This window comes from Cervus elaphus, chromosome 5, assembly GCF_910594005.1.
Source record: "Cervus elaphus chromosome 5, mCerEla1.1, whole genome shotgun sequence".
In the NCBI taxonomy this organism is placed as follows: Eukaryota; Metazoa; Chordata; class Mammalia; order Artiodactyla; family Cervidae; genus Cervus; species Cervus elaphus.
In genome coordinates, this window is record NC_057819.1 from 95018205 (window position 1) to 95037565 (window position 19361).

Genomic DNA, 19361 nt, shown 5'->3' on the forward strand with positions numbered 1-19361 from the left:
CAGCCCTCTGACTGTCCACCTCCCCCACCCCCGGGCCTTCACTTTCAACTCTTCGCCAGGCAGGGAACATTCCAGAATTTAGAATTAGTCTTCCTACCTTTGTGAATTTTGTCTGCTTCTCCTGAAAAGCAAGGTCTAGCTCACGCCCTGCTGAAAAGCTCACTGAAAAGGACCCCATTTATTATCATTGTCTCATTTTCACCTGCTGTTTGAAACTCATCGGTGCTGATTCAGGTGCCTGGAAACCCTGGTGATTGTGGAATAAATGGGCCTCTGATTGGGGACAAGAGGGGTCAGGAAATGGTGAGGTCCGGCGGGAGGCAGGTGTGAGGGTCAGCTGCCAATCACGTCCCCAACCCCATGGCTACCAGCCTCAGCTCACTGCTTTCAGCAGGCCTGCAGGTAATGTGTGCTGTGCCATCTGCCCTTTGTGGCAGGGATGCTGTGGTCGGGAGAGGGAGGGGGCACTGGGCGCCCCAGGCCCTTCATGCCTGGGGCCATTTCCAGGGCTAAGAAGGGGGTTGATCCTGGATGGGGCTTTTTCTTTTGCTGTGAGGAGCAGGGAATTGAAGTCCTTTACTCGGGAGCTCTCTCAGACATCAGAGTGGGAGGCAGGGAAGGATCCTGCCTGCAGATGTGAGTTCCAAAGGCTCATTTCTCTTTGAATTCCTTGCAGCACTTCTAGGAGCTCTGCGGCTGGCCATCTTCTGACTTAGGCCGTGCGCTGGGTGCCTGGCATGTTGTTATCAATGCTGATAATGATGCTGGAGGCTGGTGCCTTACCTCCGATTAGCAGCCACTAACCTCCACGTTTAATTTCTGTTATAATCTAGTGAGGGAAGTAGGACAGATTGTTTTATATGCATTTAATAGCTGATAAACCTTCAGGTTGGCTGGGCATGGGATGAAGTGGGTATGTGAGGAATTTTTCCCCCTCACAGCCACACATTTGGTCAGAGCTGGGATTGAAAGCCTGTCTTCCCATCTTGGATCCTGGACTCTGTTCACAACAGAGTGGAATGATCTTCTGAATTCTCTCAGGCACAGACAGTGGCTTATTCTTCCTGGTTTTCCTGTCTGTCATCCATCCATCTCTCCAGTTATGCCTCCATCTTTTTCTATAAAGGAATTGAGATACTAATAAGAACATATATTTCTCTATACCCCTTGAATATATAAGAAACTAGAGCTAAAGTAGATACTTAATGCCACAGCTATGTGTAGATTTTTTAAATATTTGTTTGTATATGTATTTTTGTTGTTTAGTCGCTAAGTTGTGTCTGACTCTTTTGTGAGCCCCTGGATTCTAACCCCACCAGGCTCCTCTGTCCATGGGATTCTCCAGGCAAGAATACTGGAGTAGCTGCCATTTCCTTTTCCAGGGGATCTTCCCGACCCAGGGATCAAACCCACGTCTCTTGCATATTCTGCATTTGCAGGTGGATTCTTTACCACTGTGTCCTGGGAAGCCCATGTAATTAATAGGAACCCATAAAAATAAGGTCAGGAGAAACCTAAATTTACTGGAAAGTCACAACCAGGGCAAGAGTTAGGCTATATATTCAGGCCATTGAGCTGTGCATGGTTTACTGTGGTTGAGCCACAGATTTAACTCTGAGCTAATGAGTGATCAAAGCAGGGGGGGGAAATGTATTATTTACACAGTTCGTGAGGTCCATAAGGAGCAGGGGACCAGACGCTGAGGGCTTTTCCAGGCAATTAGATTTGAAGGAAATTTCTTGCCTGGGTGGTCATCTATGAGATCCTGAGGGGCAAGCGAAATACGTGGCACATGTACTGATACTCTCTGTTCCTCCCCTCGTGCCAGCCGTCACTAATCAGCACCCTTTCCCACTGAGGCCAGAGAGAGCCTTGCAGTCCTTCAAGCATGGTGTTCCAGGCAGGCATTACCAGCGATGTGGAGCTGGTGTGCAGGATGAAACCACGTGCTGTTCCAGCTCTGGGGGTGATGGTGGTATCAGGAGTCATTGAGCAATTCTGGATGGAGAGCCACGGGAAGTTGTGGCAAGCACCTCTGCAGGGGTGGACACCATGTCCTGTTGTCCACTGGAGGTGTGTTTGCCGTAAACCGTGTCTAGGTGTCCGTCAGAGGGACCCGTCAAGGTGATGATGGGTGCTGAGTGTGTGTGGTTAGTACCTGTGGTGCATTCTTACTCCTTCCTGCCCCTGGGTGGGTGGCTTACTCAGGACTCTTGATTACAAATGGCAAAGACCCAACTCAAACTAGTTTCACTGAAAAGTGGACTCGGTGGACCTGGCAAGTTGGGGATCAAAGGACTGATTCAGGCATGGCTGGAACCATGAAACCCATTTTGAGAACCTCTTCGTGATGATGTCCATCCCTCCCGCTTAGCAGCACCTGCTTTTGTTCCCCACTGGGGATTAGGTGCTAGATGTGGTGTTCTTCTTCTCACCACCTTTCTTCCTGTCATTAGCTTGTTTGCACTCTGAAAAGTCAACAATGGGATCCTTGTCACCTTCCTTGGCCCTTCAGGCAGGTGTCAGCTCCTCCCTGCATGACCTTTGCCCTCCTCGAGATGCACGTGGGAGGCTGTGGCGTTTGAGTCATTGGTCATGTTATCTAGGCCTCAGCTTACCTTCTTCGTAGGGAGCTACACCCAGATGGATGTCCCACCCCCAGCAGTTTCAGGAAGTCATGAGGTGCTGACGTCCACTGCCTGGAATGAATAGTTTGGATACCTTTCCGTAAAATGTGCCCTTTTAAAAAACAACAACAAAGTCCTTAAAACTTGTAAAAGTGGCGAGACTTTAAACAATAAAAAAAAAAGAATGCAAACATTCCCAAGAGAGGCCTCCCTCTAATTGAAGGTGTCCTTCATCTGTTTGACTTTGTTGTTGTTTAGTTGCTAAGTCGTGCCCAACTCTTTTGCCACTCCATGGACTGTAGCCCCCCCAGCCTCCTCTGTTCAGCTTTAGAAAATGTCATTAGGAGGAACTTGGTCACCCATGGATTGGCTTCAGCTGGGCGTCAGTCCACCCAGAGAATCCAGGCCTTGGTTTGGCTCCAGCTGGGCCTTCCCGCGGCTGCCACTTATTGACTTAAGTCCCAGTGATTCAGATCTTCATCAGGGTCGCCCCTGACAACGCGTGGCGGGGGAGAGGGGACCCGCCTCTTTCTAGACGCCAGCAGGCCCAGGCCCAGGCCAAGACCCCTCGGCTCCTGGTAGGTGTTTTGGGGGTCTTTGGCAGTGAGGGGATGGGAAGATTTCATTTTTTCTGGAGCCAAGGCTTTTCCTAGAACTTTGCTAACTCCCGGGAAGGGTGTGTCTGCTGGGAGAGCAGTGTTAATGGTTGACTTGCTTTTTTCTGGGTTACTCCAAGGCCTGTGGCTTCCCAGGGAGAGGGGGCAGGGATTGGAGAAGGGAGGAGCACCCCTGCACCCCCTTGACAGTTGCTATACTTTCTGCACCATCCTGTAGGCCAGGATAGGTTAGGGGTGGATGGAGGAGGGGATGTGTGCTTTGGAAGAAATGGGCCCAGAGCCAGGGGGAGAAAAGGGCCCCATTACTACAACTGAACAAATTGGAACTTTCTGTTTGTTAAATATTTTTTATTGCATGTGAAGGCACTGGAAGGGGGGCTAAATTGTGTCTGGTCTCCAGATGACTGTGAGACAGGACCAGGAAAACCAAGAGCCATGCAGGAGATGTAAGAGATGTGGGTTCGATCCCTGGAGAAGGAAATGGCAATCCACTCCAGTATTCTTGCCTGGGGAAATCCTATGGACAGAGGAGCCTGGCGGGCTAAAGTCCATGGAGTCACAAAAGAGTTGGGTCAAGACTGAGCACGCATGCATACAGTAATAGTAAGTATTTTATACAGATGAGCACTTTAAACATTGTAATGATTAGGTATTTATTTTAGTGTGCATTAGACCATGACTTTTTGTTTTAAAGTTCCCTTCTATTTATAGCAAAAGATACGGTTTTCTCTTTGTGGTGGAGTTTCCTTTAAAAAATAAACTTAAGTAAAAGAGTGAGTTGACTTAAAGAGAAATATTAAGTAAAGAGTAGTATGGATGGCAGGTGGCATGGGGATGCCTGAGGTTTGGGAACAGTGTGCTGGAGGAATTCAGAGGCTCAGAAAGGAAAGGGCTCCTGGAAGAGTCAGCTGGTGTCGGGGAGGGGTAGGATCTAGCAAGATGGAGGTGGGAGAGGGTGTATCTTACCAGCGGGTGTGCAAATGTGTGTGTGAAAATCTTTTTTTTAAATTTTTTAATTGGAGGATAATTGCTTTATAGTGTTGTTAGTTTCTGCTATACAACAACATGAATCCACTCAAAGTATACATATATCCCCTCCCTCCTGAATCTCCCTCCAATCCCCAGTGTGTGCAAATCTTGGTATCCATTTTAGTTGCAACATATGGAGAAGGAAATGGCAACCCACTCCAGTATTCTTGCCTGAAAAATCCCATGGATAGAGGAGCCTGGCAGGCTACAGTCCAAAGGGTGGCAGAGTATCAGACACGACTGAGCTACTGACCACAGCACAGAGCACATGAGTCCTGTAGGGACTGGACTTTGGGCTTGGACTGCATTGTGGAGGATCTTGAATCCCAGGATATGGACTCCAAACTTGAGCAGTGGGAGCCATTGAAGGTGCTGGAGTGGGGGCGGTGATTCATGACTGTCCTTGAAGAGACAGAGTCCTGGTACCCATTGTTTGTAATGAGGCAGGATGACCAGCCAGGGGCCTAAGGAAAAAGTGTGTAAGAAGCCAAACTAGAGTCATGGCTGAGGACCAGAAGCTCAGCCACTGGCCCATCTCCTGCTGGCTGGCGCTGGCTGGCAGCCTAGAGACATTGGAGAGAGGCAGCTCTGGGTTGATGAGCCAACTCTGGGTCTCTCTCTTGAGAGTCCCTTGGACAGCAAGGAGATCCAACCAGTCCATCCTAAAGGAAATCAGTCCTGAATATTCATTGAAAGGACTGATGCTGAAGCTGAAACTCCAATACTTTGGCCACCTGATGGGAAGAACTGACTCATTTAAAAAGACCCTGATGCTGGGAATGATTGAAGGCGGGAGGAGAAGGGGATGACAGAGGATGAGATGGTTGGATGGTATCACCGACTCAATTGGACATGAGTTTGAGTAAGCTCTGTGAGCTGGTGATGGACAGGGAAGCCTGGCGTGCTGCAGTCCATGAGGTCGCAAAGAGTCGGACACGACTGAGCCCTGAACTGAACTGAGGGGAGGTGGTGGGAGCTGGGCAGGGGTGTGGATCAGAAGTTGTGTGTGGAGGCCCGAAAGGGAGGTGCCTGTCTCCCCCAGCTGGGCCCAGTGGCCCATTCCTGGGATCTCCTCGCTGAGTGTGGAATGTTCTGGGGGAAGCGGGTGGGGTCTGCTGCAGGAAGCTCCTCTCTGGGTCAGAGAACCGATTCCTGCAGAAAGAGGAAGCACTCGGTTTCCTGCCCTGCAGTTTGGTCAGGACAGCCTGGCTAACAGCCCTGGGCTAAGATTTCATTCATCAGCTGAGCCTGTGGTCGTCAGGGTCACAGATTTTCGTTGTTGTTGTTTAATTGTTCCATTTTTTTCCTTCTAGTTCAGAGACTATCCCCAGGAGTTCAGAAGCAGGTTTGATTTAAAAACAAGGTTTTTCTTCCCTTTGAGGGCCAACTCTGGGCCAAGCACTGTGTCTAGAACTTTTACTCCGTTCACCCTGGACAAGACCTGCTGGGGACAGTGTCATGACCTGCATTGTACAGAGGATGAAACAAAGGGTGGGGAAATGTGGCTACTCCCAAATTACATAGTAGGTTCACTGCAGAGCCTGATTCCAAACTCACACGCTGGGACTGTCTGTGGGAGTAAGACTGTCACCAGCTATGTCACCTGGGAGAAAGAGCTCACCGTCCGTGCTTCCCTGTCTGGCGTGGGGCCACTCCCTGTAGTGTGCTGGGGTGCAAAATGGGGGTGCTGGGTACCCCCAGCGTGGCTTCAGGGAATGCGTGAGTTATGATACAGCCACGGTGCCATGTAAGTGTTCACCGCTCTTAGTGCTGTTGTGATATAAAACTAGACTTGCAATTCTGAACATTAGTTTTATCAGGACTCATTTTTTGGGAGGGTATTACTTAGGGTGGGGGAGAAGCATTGTTTGTTTAATTAATGTTGGCTGTGCTGAGTCTTTGTTGTGCTTGGGCTTCTCATTGCAGGGGCTTTTCTGGTTGCAGAGCCTGGGCTCTAGAGTGCGGCTAGTTGCCGCTCTTGGGCTTAGTTGAGCCACGGCTCCTGGGATCTTCCCGGACCAGGGATCGAACCTGTGTCCCCTGCCTCGACAGGTGTATTCTTAACCACGGGAATACCAGGGAAGTCCAGAAGGGTTGTTTTAATTTTAAAAGAATTAATTCACATGGTGTAGAATGGGAAATCTTAAACTTGGAGACGCTGCCTTTGGCCTGGCTGTTTCTGGCCACACTCCCCTTCCCTAGATGCCGGGGGAGGTGCATGTAGGGAGGAGGGGAATCTGTGTTCGCTTTCCGCTGTTATTGACCTCACTCAGGTGAAAGTCTGAGAACAAAATTGGGCTTCCTTGGTGGCTCAGGCTGTAAAGGATCCGCCTACAATGCAGGAAACGCAGGTTTGATCCCTGGGTTGGGAAGATCCCCTGGAGAAGGGAATGGCAACTCACTCCAGTATTCTTGCCTGGAAAATCCCATGGACAGAGGAACCTGGTGGGCTACAGTCCATGGGGTCACAAAGAGTCGGACACGACTGAGCATCTAAGCATGCACGTGGCTGTTTTCACGACTTACCAGGAAGCCCCAGGTCTCTGATCTCAACCTGCCATAAATTATTGCCCAGGAGCTGTGTCCTAATTGCCTATGGCCTTAACCAGCCATTCTCTGAGCTACTTTCCAGTCTAGCTTTCAGAGAGCCCTCTGCCTTTCTGGCAATTCTACCAGGACAACTCTCTTCCTGGAATGCCTGCCACAGCCCTACTTCTCTCTTTCAGCTCTCTGCTAGACCTTCTTCCACTTGGAAGTCCTCTGCGATTGCTGTAGAGAGAATGCCTAATGAGCCTGCTCTTTGCTCCCACTCTTCTTGGTACAGTCCCAGCATTTATTAGAGATATTGTCTGATTCATTCAGGATTCCTCCCACTCGTATACAGTTTGCACTGGGTATTCAAAGCCAACAAAACAGAGGTGACCTCTCTCCCTACAGACCTTACAGAGATTAACAAGTAAAGAAAGAAATGCATGCATTCAAATTGTGACGCATCCAATGAAGACCTTTCCCTCTTCAGTGCTAGGCTGTGTCTCCCAGCCATGTGAGCCATGAGATATGGATGGAGATGTTTGTGGAATAAAGGCACAAACAGTACGCACTCTCCTCGTTTGCAGATAGGAGGAGATCAAATTGTTAATCAATGCGAAAACAATTTAAAAAGTATGACACCTTATACACATCTAATTATAATTATAGAGTGTCACAAGATTCTTTCTCATTGGTGAAGATGAGGGCAATATATTTTTTGTCTATAGAAGAAAATTAAGAAAAAATTTCCCAAAAAAAAGAGAAAAAACTTCCCCCTATCTCACTGGTAGCATTTGACTTAAATTTTTTTTTAAAGTTTATAGAAACGTGTTGTATGAAAGGAGAGAAGGTTAGCACTCCCCTTGACAAGGATGGAAGAGGCTCTCGGGCCTGACAACACGCATACGGTTAAGTTTATAGAAAAAAATTGAGTGAAGTGTAGAGTTCCCACATTCTCCCTTACCCCAGTTTCCCATTATTAACTTTTTTAACGTGTCATACGTTTGTCATAACTCACAGAGTGTACACCAAGAGTGACCACCTAATGAAAACTATGGGCTTTAGTTTACAATAATGTATCACTATCACGCTTGCATTGGTGGTTCAGTGGTATAGAATTGCCGTGGTCAGGGACTCCCACGCATATTTATTTCTGATCGCACTGGGCTACTCTCCAGTTCCAGTACCCAGGCTTCTCACTGGGGTGGCTTCTTTCATGGAGCACAGGCTCTCGGGTGCCCAGGCTCAGTAGTTGCATAGCACAGGCTTAGTTGCCCCATGGGACATGGAATCTTCCAGAACCCGTGTCCCCTGCATTGGCAAGTGGATCTTTAACCACTGTACCACCAGGGAAGTCCCATTATTAACACCTTACATCAATGCAGTACATTTGTTACAAATGATGAGCTGATGGTAATAGTGTTAGTCACTCAGTCGGGTCTGCTTTGTGACCCCATGGACTGTAGCCTGCCAGACTCCTCTGTCCATGGAATTCTCCAGGCAAGAATACTGAAGTAGGTTGCCATTCCCTTCTCCAGGGTGTCTTCCCAACCCAGGGATCTAACCCGGGTCTCCCACATTGCAGGCAGTCTTTACTGTTTAAGCTACCAGGGAAGCCCCAAACACAGAGTGCAGTGCAATGGCTGGGAATCGAACCTGGGCCTCCCGAGTGGCAGGCGAGAATTCTACCACTGAACCACCAATACACGCATGATAGTGATACATTATTGTAAAGTAAAGCCCATAGTTTTCTTTAGGGGGTCACTCCTGGTGTATATTCTATGAGTTATGATAAATGTATAAGGACATGTATCCACCATGACCATATTATTACAGAATTATAGTTTCACAGTCCTAAAAATCCCCTGTGTCCCACCTATTCATCTGTCACTTGCTCCCCCTGAACTTCTGATCTCCTTACTGCCACTGTAGTTTTATCTTTTTCAGAATATCATACCTTTCAGACTGGCTCCTTTCATTTAGCAATATGCATTTAAGCTTCTTCCATGTCTTTTCATTGCATGGTAGCTTTTTAATTTTTTTATTTATTAAATTTTTTTTAAAATTTTTATTGCTGAGTTTTATTCCATTGTTTGGATATAGCACAGTTTACATATTCATTCACCTATTGAAGGACATCTTGGTTGCTTTCATGTTTTGACAATAATGAATAAATCTGGTATAAACCTTAGTATGCCATATTTATATGTGTGAAGATGTAGGTTTCCAATTCTTTGGGTAAACACCAAGGAATGTAACTGTTGGATCATATAATAAGAGTACATTTGGTTTTGTAAGATACTGCTTTTCAAAGTGGCTGGACCATTTTGCAGTGAATGAGAGTTCCTATTGCACAGCATCCTTGTCAGATTTGGTATTGTCAGTGTTCTGAATTTTGGCCATTTAATAGGTGTGCAGTGGTATATTGCGTTGTTTTAATTTGCAGTTCCTCAATGACCTATCACATTGAGCATCTTTATGCTTATTTGCCATCTTGTATATCTTCTTCGGTGAGGTATCTGTTTAGGTTTCTTGCCTATTTTTAACTGGGTTGTTTGCCTTCTTATTTTTTTTTAACATTGTTTTCCCTATTTAGAATATTATTCATTGTCTCTACTTGAAAGGATAATGAAAGATTGTGTGTGGGTGAGGGTGACTGGCATGGGAAAGTGAGAGTGTTAGTCACTCAGTCATATCAGATTCTTTGCAACCCTGTGGGTTGTTGCTTGCCAGGCTCTTCTGTCCCTGGGATTTCTCAGGCAAGAATACAGAAGTGGGTTACCATTTCCTTCTCCAGGGGAACTTCCTAACCCAGGGATTGAAGCCAGGTCTCCCAAATTGCCAGCAGATTCTTCACTGTCTTCAGGCCCCAAAGCACACATACTTCTGTTAAGTGCTAAGAACTTGGGATACCCTTGAGATCAAGAGCCTGAGCTTGAAGTTCAAACCCTGGGCTTTGTCACTCACACGCTGTGTGACTTTGGGTACATCATGTACTTCCCTGAGCCTTGGTTTGCTCACCTGTAAAATGCAGGTGTTAAAACCTGCTGTGAAATAGAGATGATGATTCTATAAAGTACTTGGCACCCAGCTTGAGAAATAGTAAATTCTCAATAAGTGGTGGGTCTTCCCATAGATACTGAGCAGAAATACCTTTTGCTTCTCCTGTGTGACATTTTGGGTTTCCCTTGTGTCCTCATTTTCAAGACCTCAGAACCAGTAGAATTCCACTTGCACTTAAAGTGCACAGTTGGGATGTACCTGCATGTGGGGAGCCAGCCATGTCCCCGCAGGTAGCCACTTCTCAGCCCCAGCCCTTCCCATCCTCCTCTCCCTTCCCCACTGGGAGCTCCGGACTCATCCCGCTCACCTCTTCTTGGTCATTCCTTCCACCCACCATGTCCCCTGGGCTCGGTTTCTATAGCCTGGCTGTGTATATCAGCACCCCAGCTACTCCCCGTCCTGACTTCTCTGAGGATGGATTCTAGGCCTGTTTTTTTTCTTGTTTTTTTTTTTTTTTTTTTTGAGGGAGATCCTGCTGGTGGCATTGAGGAAAAGGCAGAGAGGCAGGAAAGTGACCAGGTTGGTGGGGTCCTCCCAGCAGTGATTCTAGACTGGCCCACTCCTGGCTCCTTTGGAGATGGGCCCTAGGATCGGTTTCTGGCCTCACCAACATGGTCCCCACCCTTCTCAGGAAAGCCACATGCCCTTTTCCCTCTTGCTGGCTTCTCTTCCCTGTTGATATACACTTTGCTCACCAGGCATCTGCCCTGCCCAGAAATGCTCTCCTCTGGGCGTTTCCCGCAGTACTGAATGAAAGGCACAGAACCATCCACACACACGCAGGCTACTGGGAGACAGGGCCACGCCTTCTAAGGTCCTTTGTAGAGCAGGCAGGTAAGTACCAGGACTGACGACAAGCAGAGGGTGAGTTCTGCAAAGCTGCTGCTCCCTCCCACTGGGGAAGCTGCAGTTCAGCGTTTATGCTCATGGTGGGGAGTAATAATAGAATATGATTATAATATATTATTCTATTATAAACTGACCTCCTGGGCCATTGAGAGAGTAAAATGAATTAATACATGTCAAATGCTCAGAACAGAACGCCCACATTCAGTGTAAAATGAGGGTGTTGGCTGATACTGCCATCGTCTGCTCAGACCCTTTCTCCAAGGCTCCCCCCTCCCACTCCCCTTACCCATCTCATAGCTACTACCTGCTTCAGTTCCCTCAGGTGAGCTTAGGGGATTGAAGGGACATTTGGGAATGTCCTGTTTATTCAGTTCAGTACAGCAGTGTTCACTGATGCTTCCTACCTGGGTATTGAGAATTTCAGGCGAATAATACTGATGATGGTGGTGGTGATGATAACAGTGGTGATGGTGATGATGGTAACTGTGGTGATGGTGATAGTGATGATGATGGTAGAGGCAGCAGCCCTTCACTGAGACTGCACAGTATTATGGGTCCTATCTATATGTGTTACCTATACCATTTAAATCAGAGTTTTTCTAACTGGCGCTTTGACATTTTCGTCTGGCTAATCTTATGTTGTTTCAGGGTGGGGTGCTCTGCTATGCACTGTAAGGTGTTTCGCAGTATCCTGACCTCTCCCCACTACCCATCTGGCCCCCAGGTACTTCCTGGGGGAACAAAATCACCCTGATTCAGAACCACTGATCTAATTTACTCTTCCCCACGGGCCAGGAAGCAGCTACTCATTTTACTGATGAGGCAACTAAGGCCTAGAGAGATGAAGGAAGCTGCCAAGGTCACTGAGCTAATAATTCACACAGAGCCAGAAGGCGGATCCCAGATACCTGCCCCAAAAAACAGACTCAGAAGGAGTCTGCCCTTTATGTTTTGGCAGAAGAAGAGAATTCATCAGCCATTGGCCGGGCCACCTGGGGTACATGACCAGGTTGGGGCCTGCTTGGTCAGCCTGGGTGTCCATTGCCAGATTCATTTGGAGCTAATAAAACCTGTGGCTGCTGCCCATTTTCTGACTTGGTTTGAAACCAAAGACTGAATGTATTTATGTGGAGACTCTGCAGGTCCCTGGCCTTGGCCACGACACTGTTTCTCCTTCCTCCAGACAGAGCCCTGTCTCCTGCGGACACCCGTGGGGAGAAGGAACAGGCGTGGGTGTATTTTTCTGCAGACGGGCCTCCTAGGCGCATTCTTCCACTGAGGCTGTGAATCTGGTTTATGGTTTGCATGCCCAAAGTATTCTTTTGTAATTTTATTTAATAATAGTTTATCATGAAATATTAAAAATATATATCAGAGTTGAAAGAAGTTTGTGGTGTCCACCTTTGTAGGCCCACTGCTTTAGATTCTACTATTAATATTGTACTGCACTTGTTCCCTAGGTCAGCGTCATCTCTGACTGGTGGGTATGTGAACACACTGTAAATTCTCCCTGAGGAGAATACACTGATAACATACAGTGGTAATGAGACAAAATGCTCCCCAGGTTAATGGGGGAGGTCAAGTGTCATGGATGACTCAACTCATTGTTAAAGCAAAACTACAACTATACTCCAATAAAAATTAATTTTAAAAAAGATAAAATGTTTAAAAATAAATAAAGCAAAAGTAATGAAAAAAGGCACTAAGTAGGTTGGAAAGTTACTTAGTTAAAAATGTCTATGGCTGATTCATATCAATGTATGACAAAACCCACTGAAATGTTGTGAAGTAATTAGCCTCCAACTAATAAAAAAAATAAATAGAAAAAAAAAATGTCATCTAGTATTTAGTCCATGCCATCTTAAGGTATAGAAATAATACAGGTTCAACAGTTTCTTTTATTTTTATTTTTTTGGCTGTGACCTGCAAGATGCAGGATCTTAGTTCCCTGACCAGGGATTGAACCCGGGCCCTCGGCAGTAAAAGCACTCAGTCCTAACCACTGGGCCGCCAGGAAGTCCCCAAGTGCAATAATTTCAAGCAATAGACGTCATACAAACTGCCTGACACGAAGAAGTCCACATGTGTGAAATTCTGGATTATGTCTTCTTTTCCTTTTGTGGAGTCGTCCTTTGTCTCAGAAATAACAAAGACCTTGGCAGACATCTAACCCCTTCCTCCTCTAACTCCTGCTCCCTCCAGCCCACACCTCATGCGGGGAAGTGGGGACCCTCACAGTCACCCCTTGAGTCCCTTCTCACCTTCCCCAGCTGGGCTTTGGGCTGTGGGGCGGATGTGGGCACCGTCCTTTGAGGCCACAGCATGTCACGTATCCCTTGGTATATATGATTCTGAATAACAGATACCTTTAATCAACCTTGTTTTTATTTTATATATTTATTTGGCCACACAGGATGTGGGATCTTAGTTCCCTGACCAGGGATTGAACCCATGTCCCCTACATTGGAAGCACAGATTTTTTAATCACTGGACCACCAGGGAAGTCCTGAACTTGTTGTTTTATAATTGTGAAACAAATTAAAGCTTTTTATTTTGAAATTATTTAGGTTTCCATTTAGTCAGAAAGAATGGTTCACAGAGTTCCTGCCTACCCCCAACCCTGCTTGCCTTGTTAATATCTTATATAACAATGTAACTGCTCCTCAGTTTGTTTTTTTAAATTTTTAAAATATATTTGGTGTACTGGTCTTAGCTGTAGCATGTGGGATCTAGTTCCCTGACCAGGGGTCAAACCCAGGCCCCCTGCATTGGGAGCGTGGAGTCTTAGCCACGGGACCACCTGGGAAGTCCTCTCAGTTTTTCCTTATCATTTATGACCTTCACATTTCAGAAGAGTTCTGGTCAGTTGTTATGGAGAGCATCTCTCCGTTTGGATTCATCTGATATTTTCTCATGTTTACATTGCAGTTGTGTGTTTTGGGCAGGAATACCACTAGAATGATGATGTATCTTTCTCAGTGCATGGTATCAGGAGGGCCTTGATGTCCATGTGTCTTATCACTGGTGATACTAGTCTTGATGACTTGGATAAGGTAGTTATCTGCAAGGTGTCTCCCCTGGAAAGTTACTATTCTTTTAACTTTGTAATTTTAGTATCCGTCCATGAATCTGGCCTGCAACAGTTATTACTAGGCTGCTTTAATGCTGATTCTTCTGTTTCCTTCATTCCTTCTGTAGCAGGCAGACTGCACATATATTTCAGGTTCAGTTCCAGACCACTGGGATAAAGCGAATGTCAAAGAGAGTCACACATTTTTTGGTTTCCCAGTGCTTGTAAAAGTTATGTTCACATAGTACTGTAGTTATTAAGTGTGCAGTAGCATTGTGTCTAAAAAACAATGTAACAACCTGAGTAAATTAAAGTCACTCAGTTGTGTCCGACTTTTTGCGACCCCATGGACTGTAGCCCACCAGGCTCCTGTGTCCATGGAATTCTCCAGGCAAGAATACTGGAATATGTTGCCATTCACTTCTCCAGGGGATCTTCCTAACCCAGGGAATGAACCCAGGTCTCCTGCATTGCAGGCAGATTCTTTACTGTCTGAGCCACTAGGGAAGCTCGTAACAACATACATGCCTCAAATAAAAAAATACTCTATTGCTAAAAGATGCAAACTATCATCTGAGCCTTCAGTAAGTTGTAATCTTTTGGCAATAATAACATCAAAGATCACTGATTATAGATCACGTAACAATGATAAAAGTAATGAACATTTTGAAATAGTGCAAGAATCACCAAAATGTAACACAGAGACACAAAAAGTGAGCAAATGCTGTTAGAAAAATGGCCCCAGTAGATGCTCAGTGAAAGTTTGCCACAGACCTTCAATTTGCTGAAAAACATAATTATCTGCAAAGCACAATTAAATGTGGTGTGCCTGTATTTGTTAACCAGTGCCCTTCTGTAAGAGAGAGTTGTCTACCTCGCCTATTTATTCAATTTTTATATCATATTTATTTTATGGGTTATAATCCAGTACTATTGTTATTTTTATTGTTGGAAAAAGTGTTCCAGCTTTTGGGACTTCCCTGGCAATCCAGTGGTTAAGACTTGGCCTTCTTAAAAAAAAAAAAAAAAAAAGACTTGGCCTTCTGATTCAGAGGGTGTGGGTTTAATCCCTGGTTGGGAGCTAAGAACCCACATGCCCCTGGCCAAAAAACAAATCATAAAACAGAAGCAATATTGTAACAAATTTAATAAAGACTTTCAAAATGGTCCACATAAAAAAAATTTAAAAAAACAACAGTTCCAGCTTTAGCCGTTGAGAGTTCATCATGGAAGTTTTCTTGTGAAAGTTTTCAACGCGTACAGAAAAGCTGGACAAACAGGACAAAGAAGCCCCTCCACTTAGATTCAGTCATTCTTAGCATTCGACCATGTTTGCTTTCTCTCTCTTTCTCTTCCCTGCCCCTCTCCCACAGTGTTTTCACAAATGCACCATCTGTTATTTTCATATCGAGGTTAATTTGTAGTTAATCTGTCCCCAGGCCATCAGGGGGTGATGGTAAGTGTAAGTGGCCAGTTCTTTGTCCCCTGGAGACCGTGTGCCTGGTTGTCCTGTCCAGACCCCCCAGTCTGTGCTTCACTGTGCTCCATGCTTTATTTTGTAACAGCGTTATTGAGATGTAATTCATATACGGTAGAGGTCACCCATAAAAAGTATACAATTCTGTGGGGTTTGGTATATTCACAGATAGACGCAGCCATCACCACAGCCAGTTTTAGAGCATTTTCATCTCCCCAAAGAGAGACTCCATATCCTTTAGCTATTACCTGTCTTCCTCCCCAGTAAGCTCTAGGCAGCTACTATTATTACTTTGGCTGTGCTACACAGCATGTGAGATCTTAGTTCCCCAACCAGGGATCGAACCCATGTCCCCTGCAGTGGAAGTACAGAGTCTTAACCACTGGACCACTGAAGAAACCCCAGCCCTAGACAACCACTAAATCTATTTAGAGTCTCTATAGAGGTGGCTCAGAGGGTAAAGTATCTGCCTGCAATGCGGGAGACCTGGGTTCGATCCCTGGATCGGGAAGATCCCCTGGAGAAGGAAATGGCAACCCACTCAAGTATTCTTGCCTGGAGAGTCCCACAGATGGAGGAGCCTGGTAGGCTATAGTCCACAGGGTCGCAGAGTCAGAAACGACTGAGTGACTTCACTTCTAGATGTGTCTGTTCTGGACATTTCATATAAAAGGAGTCATATGCTATGCTGTCTTTTGTGGCCTGGATTTCTTTTCAAGGCTCATCCATGTTGTTGCATGAATCAGCATTTTGTTCTTTTTTATGGCCATGTAATAGTCCACTGTTGGACTGTTATACAGTTACACCACATCTTGTTTACCAGTTGATGGACATTTGGGTGGTTTCTACGTTTTGGCTGACGTGAATAGTTCTTCTATGAACATCTGTGTACAAGTTTTTGCTTCGAAATGTATTTTCTAATCATTTTGTATTTTCTAATCATTTTTGAAATGTATTTTCTAATCATTTTGTATTTTCTAATCATTTCTAATCTTTTGGATTAGGATTGTAATTCTGTATTTATTTTTTTTGAGGAACTACTGAACTGTTTTCCACAGTGGTGGCACCATTTTACGTTTGTACCATCAATGAATTAGGGTTTCCATTTCTCTGCATCCTTGCTAACACCCATTAATTTCTGTTCTTAAAATTATAGCCATCCTGGAGGGCGTGAAGAGGTATCTCACTGTGGTTTGGGTTTGCATTTCTCTGATGCCTGATGATGTGGAGTGTCTTTCCCTGTGCTTTTAGGCGTGTGTGCTTCTCCTTTGGAGAAATGTCTTTTCAGATCCTTTGTTGCTGTTCAGTCACTAAGTCGTGTTTGACACTTTGCAGCCCCATGGACAGAGCCAGCCAGGCTCCTTCATCCGTGGTATTTCCCAGGCAAGAGTACTGGAGTGGGTTGCCATTTCCTTCTCCAGGGGATCTTCCTGGGTCAGGGATCAAATCCACATCTCCTGCATTGGCAAGCAGATTCTTCACTGTTGAGCCACAAGGGAGGCCCCATTCAAGTCTTTTACCCATTTATTAGTTGAGTTGTCTTTTTATTGTTGAGTCATAGGCGTTCTTTATCTTTTCTGGATACTAGACCCTTATCAGATATGGGATATGCAAATTTTTTTTTCCATTCTGTGAGTTACCTTTTCATCTTCTATTTTCACATTTTATGAATCATTTATGTATATATTTCACTCTACATGGACATTTGAAACTATTTCTTGTTTGCATGCATTAAGATAGTTTAACAATAAACATACTTGTACCTATCTTTTATTGTACAAGTGAACCCATTTTTGAGGGAGAAGATAGTTCCAAGACCAGGGTGGCAACTTTTTTAGCATCCTTGCCTTCCAAAATTATATTGTCACGTGTTCAGCTTTAAAGATTTGCACCCATGAGAATAAGATGGGTTGTGCTGGCTGTGTGTGGGCCTCGGTCTCAAGGTACAGGCATTGAAGCCGCCCATTTTATTCAAAATCTTGAAAGGCAGTGTTTATTAATAGACATTTTTTCTTTTTCTCTCAAACACTCAAGGTAGACCTGAGCCATAAAAATCAGGGAGGTTATACATGGAAAGCAATAGTAATTCTGCATTTATGAAATTTAATAAAAGGTTTGTATGGTAAGCATTTGTTCTTTTAATATTTTTTCTATAAATATACCATGAAAATATTGCATCTGGGATTAGGGTTAGTTCTTTGGTGCACAGAGTTTTTTAATGTCAATTTAATGTCAATCTCCTTTATTTTTTTTTTCTTGTGTTGCTTATGCTTTTGGTATGAAGTGATATCTCATTGTGGTTTGGGTTTGAATTCTTTTATATTTATTTATTTGCCCAGAGTCTTAGTTATAGCACACAGGATCTTCAATCTTGTGTGACATGTGGGATATCTAGTGTGGCACTTGGGATCTAGTTCCCTGGTCAGGGATCAAACCCAGGCCCTCTGTATTCGGAGCGTGGAGTCTTAGCCCCTGGACCACCATGGAGGTCCCTGGATTTACATTCTAATATCTAAGAAACCACTGCCAAATCTGAGGTCATGAAGTTTTGCCCCTGTATTATCTTCTCAGTGCTTTAAAACTTTTAGCTCTTACATTTAGGTCTTTGATCCATTTAGAGTAACATTTTTAAATGGTATGATGTAATGGTCCAACTTCATTCTTTTGCATGTGACTGTTCGGTTGTCATCGCACTGTTTACTGAAAAGACTCTTCTTCCCCGACTGAGTGGTCTTGACACTCTTGTCAAATAATCAGTTGATCGCAGATGTACGGGTTTATTTGTGGACTCCCAGTTCTATTCTGGCACACGTGCTTTGAGTGTCATCTGGGCACACGGTTTGTCCTGCTCTTCGGGAGCGTTTTGTACAGTAGGAGAGGTCAGATGCTTTCACAAGCCACCAGAAACTGGGAAGTGCTGAAAGAGGTAAAAAATGTGGAGATGCTGAGGAGGGAACCAGTGCTTCAGGCCAGGGCAATAGATGTGGATTGGGGAGCAGCAGGGGGCTGTTTGGAAGAGGCCTGGGCTTAAGCATCTAACAGGGAATGATGCCAAGTGTTTCGGTTTGTCTGGAGACAGACTTGGCAAGGTGGCATAGAGCCTGTGGATGGCCTAGCACTCCCAAGTGGGGACAATAGGCTTGATTTGCAAGTGTCTGAGCAGAGCCGGGCTTTTGCAGGGCCCTTCTGGTGGCAGGTAGGCTGAGTCAGGTGAGTGAGCCAGGAGGCAGGGGAACCACTAAGGATCCTAGGGTGACTGAGGTCTGGGCGAGCTCCTGGGTCAGGCAGTGAAAATGGTGGGGAACAAGGGCTCCTGTCTGAGACCTGTGGCTTCATGTCACTCTGACCTGTGTGCAGAGGAGGAGGCATAGCAGCCCTGGAGACCCTGCTGCCCATTTCCTGGGCCTCACACCTCTAGTCCCAGCTGCTGGCTGCCTGCTCCAGGAAGTTCACACCAGCCTGCCTCCTCTGCAGTACTTGCAGCTCTGCTCCAGGAAACCCAGAGCCTTCTCCTGTTGGCCAAGTCCTACAGGTCTCAGTTTCCATGAACTCCTGTCACGCTCCTAAGGGCTGGGAGCACAGAAGAGGCTTGGAGAGTGCCTTATTGCCTTCATTAGGTGCCACACGCTGCAGCCGGGACTCCTTGAGGGCAGAGAGGGTGACAGAAAGTGCCAGGAGCCAGCTGCATGGCCTTGAGCAAGTGGCCGCACCTTTCAATCATCAGTCAAACCTCTTCTCTGAAAGTGGACAAGGACACGCCATCCCTTTGGGACTGTGATGAATTTCACTTGGCCAGCCGGTGGCCAGCACCTGGCAAGTGGGCAGCGCCCTGTGCAGTCTGATGCTTTCCATTCCAGTTTGGTAGCTCAGGGCCAGACTGAGCACAAGCAGGGACATTTTGATTTGTGGGCTCCTCCTTAAAGCCTCCAAAACTACTGGCAAAATGTTGGTGCTTCTGTTTGGCCTCTTTCCTGCTCATCTTCTCTGTCCCTAGCCACCTGCTGGCAGTGGTCCCCTTTCTGACCCTCAGATGCCTACCCCCCGCCTTGCCTGCGTCTTCAGCAGTCCTCGACAGGGTCTTTTGTGATGGACACCCCCAC

At 45.8% G+C, this 19361-nt stretch overlaps 1 protein-coding gene and 1 pseudogene across 4 annotated transcripts in view; both read left to right on the top strand.

The window, feature by feature from the left end:
* Positions 1–19361, top strand: part of RPH3AL (rabphilin 3A like (without C2 domains)) — a 136521-nt gene that overhangs the window by 17401 nt on the left and 99759 nt on the right. For 2 of the 4 annotated variants that reach the window (XM_043903319.1, XM_043903324.1), the window contains exon 1: positions 3066–3205. The exons of 1 other annotated variant lie outside the window; for it this stretch is intronic. The gene's annotated coding sequence lies outside the window, so the exon portion shown is untranslated. Of the gene's footprint in view, positions 1–3065; positions 3206–5865; positions 6021–19361 lie in introns of those variants that run through there. One more of the 4 variants, XM_043903321.1, reaches the window with a different exon arrangement.
* LOC122695940 lies at positions 7631–7721 on the top strand (annotated as a pseudogene).